This window comes from Triticum dicoccoides, chromosome 1B (assembly GCF_002162155.2).
Source record: "Triticum dicoccoides isolate Atlit2015 ecotype Zavitan chromosome 1B, WEW_v2.0, whole genome shotgun sequence".
Taxonomy (NCBI): Eukaryota; Viridiplantae; Streptophyta; class Magnoliopsida; order Poales; family Poaceae; genus Triticum; species Triticum dicoccoides.
The window spans coordinates 12,487,612-12,493,554 of NC_041381.1; the positions used below are offsets into that span (position 1 = coordinate 12,487,612).

The following is a 5,943-nucleotide window of genomic DNA, read 5'->3' on the forward strand; positions in this document are numbered from 1 at the left end:
CTGTCTCAAATGAATAAGTCTTCTAATATCTTTGACATGATGATTTCCCAATCCTTCACAACGGCTATGGTCTAACACATGCAAAGCATCTGACTTCACAAGAGAAGGAAATTGATTGGTAGGCATAAAGACACTAAATGCTCACCATGTGATAAATCGAATTGCTCGACAATTCCTTGATCTTCATTTCCTTTAGAAAGAGTCGACGAATCTTACGATCTACCATTGTGTTATTGTTTGACAACGTAGATGGGTTATCTTTTTGAGACATGTAAAATGACTACACTCTCCTTAATTTAAGCCTCTATAAAAATCTTTCACCAATTATGATATGCCTGCAGGGGGGGGGGGGCAATGGGCCCCCTCCCCCCACCCCAACAGTATATGTTACCATTATAATTTGGGGAAGTAGTGTCTATACCCACACTAGCTGCATCCCCGCTACACCCCTTTTATTCATAGCGTACATTCACTGTGAGATTCATGCTGCCGGCCACTATTTTGGATGTATTAAACTTCCGTTAACATGCACATGGAAATATGTATCTCCTAATTCAACAAGATATTTCCTTCCTTGTCATGAATAAAACCCTCAGAAACCCATCTATGTACTAGTCTCTTCCTTTGGATCTCATAATCTTCATCAAACATAGTCAAGTACAGTAGGCAACTTCTTAGATGGAGTGGAACGTCAAAGTATAGCTTCCCCGCAAAAAAAAAAGGAAGGTCAAAGTATAGCTAAGTGCTTTGATTTTGTAGACAAGATTCATGTCATAAGAGCAGCATGATTTTGCTACATACGTGTTCTGCTCGTTACTCTATTGCCACGACTGCTCTTGACAAAAATGCATTCCAAAAAATGTCCATGTTGACATATGTCATATATCATCAATTACAATGAAATACCTGCAGTATAGTTTTCACAAAAATACATTAGAGTATATGTATGTGATGTTAGAGTATCGAAGCAGTGACATTAGTAAGCTTCAGAATGGGTACGTCAGTTAATCCTAGTACAGGCTTCTGTATTCAATTAAACAGAAACATATTCTGAGAATTTTGTACGTAAGATGGAGAAATATCCCATATTATAGTTTGAACCAAAATCAGGTACATGACGTTTGTACTATGATTAGTATTCAGCAGATCTTAATTTTGAGAGGCATTTCTCTACTAGGGATTGGGTTTCTATGCTTTACCAATATGATATTTGAAACTAAACCAGCCAAATGTACAGTTAGAGTAAGGGATCGTAGTAAAATGCAAAATGTTTGACAATATTTACGCCCAAAAAAAATGTGCATCCAAGTCTAGCTTTGAATCATAGTAAAAAACAAAGCCACCCTTGTACAAATGCATGGACGACTAATTCTTAGCACACATGTCAGGGAGTATAATTCATATGCAATGCAAGTTTTCTTATGGTTCAATCAATTCTTAAGAGGAGAGAAAATGTTGGAAATTAATTCACATGTGTGTGTAGGAATTAAACCAGAAGAATGCATGCTTTAGCTCCTTCTGTCAAGGTCTTGTGAGTCGCCACAAAGGAGTTATATATCATTATCAGGGCATGTTTCTTGTGAATCTCAAGTTCTGAACTGACAGATCCTTTGTGGATGTGTTCTTAGTCCATCCATCAAAAAAGGGCGTGCTCTTGGTCCAGACTCCTCGATCTCCGTGAAAAAAAATATCTTGAAAAGAAAGAAGATATTATAACCAAAGCTCATTTCATCTTTCTTATTCGGTACAGTATTGCATACATGAGATGCATGTGGGAGAGAGATACCAATGAGAGATAATGCATAGCTATACAAAACATATACTTCAACAAACATAACTATAATTATTATCCGATCTGAACCAATTGGGTGACCTCTTAGTTCAGTTCTTGATAGAAGCAGCAATTTGGGCCGGCTAATCTTTGTAAACTCAACCAACTTGTCAACGTCCGGCAGGGCCACCTTTGCAGCGTCCAGCGCGATGAAGCGCTCCACCCACGCTATCAGAAGTGGGGTGTTGGCGATGTCAAAGAGCTTAGTACCACATAGCTCTTCAGTTCCATGTAAGAATGCCAACAGACCACCTAGTACGATATCCACGTATCCAACGCTATCACCGCCGGAGAAGGGCTTCCCGTTGGAGCATTCCTTCAAAGCCCCCTCTAGCGTCCTCAGCCCCGCTAACATTTGCTTTAGCCCTTCAGTCCTATCCTCCTCTGTGTTGGCTGTGAACGCCACTTTCCACGGGACGACTAGCTGCATGTAGACGGTGACACGCACAATTAGCATCATTGATCAACTCACCACGTGGTCAATGTGACACTTATTCGCACAATCGATAACACAAATGAGACACTTTAAGCACGTTGTGGTCAATGTAGTCTACCCAAAACCGACCAATGGCACACTCGTAGGGGTCAGCGGGCAGAAGGGAGGGGCTGCTGCTTTCGTAGGCCTCGTCGATGTACTCCAGAATGACAACCGGCTCACTGATTGGCTTGCCGTTGTGGACGAGCACGGTCACCTTCTTGTGCACCGAGTTGAGTAAATAGCATAAAACTACTACTTTACAGGAAAGGGATCCAAAAAACTACCGAAAATATTTTTTCTCTGATAACTACCAAGTCAGGGGTCGGCTGTTTCAAAAAAGCCAAATCGCCATGTGATTTAAAATAAATCCAGATTATGACACGTCAGGCCCGCACCTAAATAGGACGTTTGTTTGCTTGTTTGTTTGGCTGTTAGCTTACACATGGGGTCCACATGTCAGCCTCAATCTTCTCTTTTGAATCATTTCCTCTCTACCACATTTCACCGAGCACCTTGTGTGCGTGCAACTCGATGGGGAGGAGAGCTCGGTTGCTCGTCGGGGAGGACAGCTTGGTTGCTCGTCGGGGACGAGAGCTTGCTAGATCCAGCACGCGGCCTCAGATGTGACCATGGCGGGTCAGGCGGTGGAGGTCGAGGTCCAAGGCAGGCTAGCGCCATTCATGACCGTACGCGGGCGGCGGGGCGCAGCCGTCGCCATCCAATGCCGGCGGCTAGATTCTGGTGGCTGCCGTAGCTCTTCCCGACCTGGCCACCCACGCGCCAGTCGGGCCTGCGCTTAGTGGCGGGAGCGGTCACCGCTCGGATTCAGGGAGAGCACGAGGGGGCCTGCGCGTGCGTTCGCACCTGCAGGAGGGGGAGCTGGCTACAAAACACGGTTGCCGGCGTGGGGACCGGTAGGTGGAGGTGGTGCGGTCCCGCCGGCGGCGGGGCACGACAGCGCGGTGTCGGGCCGAGTTCGGAGGGTGCATCAATGGCCGCAGCCGGCGAGCTTGAGTTCGAGGCGGGAGAAGGAAGGAAACATGTGGGGGGTGACGGTTGGAGCGCGGCGGTCGCCGGCGACCTCGCCGGCGACGGCGGAGAACACTGGGACGCTGGATCGACGGGCGGCGGCACTGCCGCGCTAGGTCATGCTCCTGCTGCACCCTCGTTCGCGCCTGGGGTCAGGAAAAACTTCATTGTCTTTTTTCATTCCAATTTTTATTGAGAATAACATGTGGGCCCCATCGGTCATAACGGCCAACTTAACTGTTCAGTTAACCGCGTTGACTTTTGTGCCACGTGGGACCTGCCTTGAGGGCCGTATCTGTCAGAAAACAGTTTAAACCCAGGGGCTCGCCCACGTACCCAACAACTTCAGCTCATCTTTGCCAGCCATTTCTCCCTTGCGTGACGTTTGTATACTTGCCAGCCGTTTCTCCCTTGTCTTGGCAAAGTCAACCAACTTGCTGACGTCCGGCAGGGCCACCTTCGATGCATCCAGAGCGGTGAAGTGCTCCACCCACGCCAACAGAAGTGGGGTGTTGACGATGTCAAAGAGTTTGGTACCACATAGGTCTTCAGTTCCCTGCAGAAACGCCAACAGTCCGCCGAGTGCGATGTCCACATATCCAGCATTCTTTGGGAGCCCCTTCTAGTGTCTTCACCGCCGCCAACATCTGCCTTATCCCTTCGGTCTTCTCCTCCTTTGTGTTGGCTGTGAAGGCCACTTTCCACGGGATGACCAGCTGCATGCACCCATTAGCATCATTAATCAGCTCACCACATACATAGATGTGAAATCAACAACACAAATGAGACACTTTAAGAGTAACCCTTGTGGTCAATGTAGTCTACCCAGAACCGAGCAATCTCACGTTCATAGGGGTCAGTGGGCAGGAGGGAGGGGCCGGTGCTGCCATAGGCTTCGTCGATGTACTCCAGAATGACAACCGACTCACAGATTGGCTTGCCATTATGGATGAGCACGGGCACCTTCTTGTGCACCGGGTTAGACGTGAGGAGGAGGTCGCTCTTGTTGTCGAGGTCCTGCTCCACATACTCGTAGCTCAGGCCCTTGAGGTGGAGCGCGATTTTCACCCAGGCAGCCCAGGGGCTCGCACACGTACCCAACAGCTTCAGCTCATCTTTGCCGGCCATTTCTCCCTTGCGTGATACCAATGGACATGCTTATATACTTGAACTACAGTGTTAACTAGTGTGGTCTGTGGTTTGCTTGCTTGCTTAGCATAGCGAGGAGTCATGCATCATCCATGAAGCAAGTGCTAACGTCAAGGCCATTTATTTTGCACAATCACTTAGTAGTATAAGATATCTGGACATTGAATAGACTTGTTGTTGTACACTGTAACATGCATGATTACTTATTCTATTCTTAACACGTGTACCATGATCTCTTATTTTATCTTCATATTTTGACACCAACGGCAACGACTGCAGTGCTTAACAACATTAGTCAAGGTCATATGCTTGCGGATTAGTTAACTTTCGTGTCAAAGTTTCTCGAGACATTAGTCATTGTCTTGGAGAAGAAGGTTAGGAAGTAAACAGATTAGCAGAGTCCCGGATATCCCGAGCCGGTCAGTCAACGCTAACCAACTTTAAGATTTTTTTTCGTCAGCGCGGTTGCAGATGAGCTCGGGTGCAGAGATGGATTTTCGAACTATATAATACTAGTTAATTAGTCGCACTAACTTCAAGCATGCATCCATAACAATGGCAGGCACATACACTAGTACTAGTTTGAACAAGTCCAATGCCTAATACTTATTCTCGAATTAGTGCATCCTTCCCAGATACTTGCAAAAAAATTGAATATAAGAAGTGTACAAAGACAAACATCGAACAATTTTTCATGCCATGTATGGCTGTATACTGTTAATGTGGATGAGAGGCATCAGAACATATGTAGCTAAGGCCTATCACGTAACATGAGACAAATGAACCGACAGATAGAAAGTGACGATTATTATTATCATATGCATTCTCAAAATATTTGATGCAATCCAAAGCAACACAAATCTATGATTTACACAAATATAAGTATAACTTATCCAGCTCCGATAACAAAAAAAGGGAGAGAATTAGTGCAGATGACTGATAAAGGTAAATCAACATCAGGGGAATCAAACACCTAATTAGATTAGCTAGACCTATCAACCACAGTCCATACATACACTCTGTACAATGTTTTGGACAAGGACACCATCACTCCATCACAACTCACAGGGGTACAGGGGGGAGCCACGAAGATGATGAAGCTGTACATGGTTAACCTAGAGCTACATTCATGACGGCGAACCGAGGGAGCACTTCAAATAAATAAATACATACATACACAGCCAGCCTACTGTATTGTATTGTGTGCTTTTCATAAGCAAGCAGACAATTTATCAGCTTTGCATAAGTTGCTAACATCTCCTGGAGTTGCTCATACAAGTTCCTGTGCTCCTCGTACGTCAGGTTTCTTAAGATCTGGATGATGGCAAAAGAAGGTACGACGTGTATGGGGACACAACAGTAAACACCGCCACCGTACACAATTAAAGGCATCAAGTGTGTCACCGAGAAGAAGAATATGAGATACGCCATCACGCCCGGGGGAGCTCCACACTCG

At 45.8% G+C, this 5,943-nt stretch overlaps 1 pseudogene; it reads right to left on the reverse strand.

Moving 5' to 3' along the window:
• Positions 1–3,648: 3,648 nt before the first annotated feature.
• LOC119349977 lies at positions 3,649–4,466 on the reverse strand (annotated as a pseudogene).
• Positions 4,467–5,943: the final 1,477 nt, after the last annotated feature.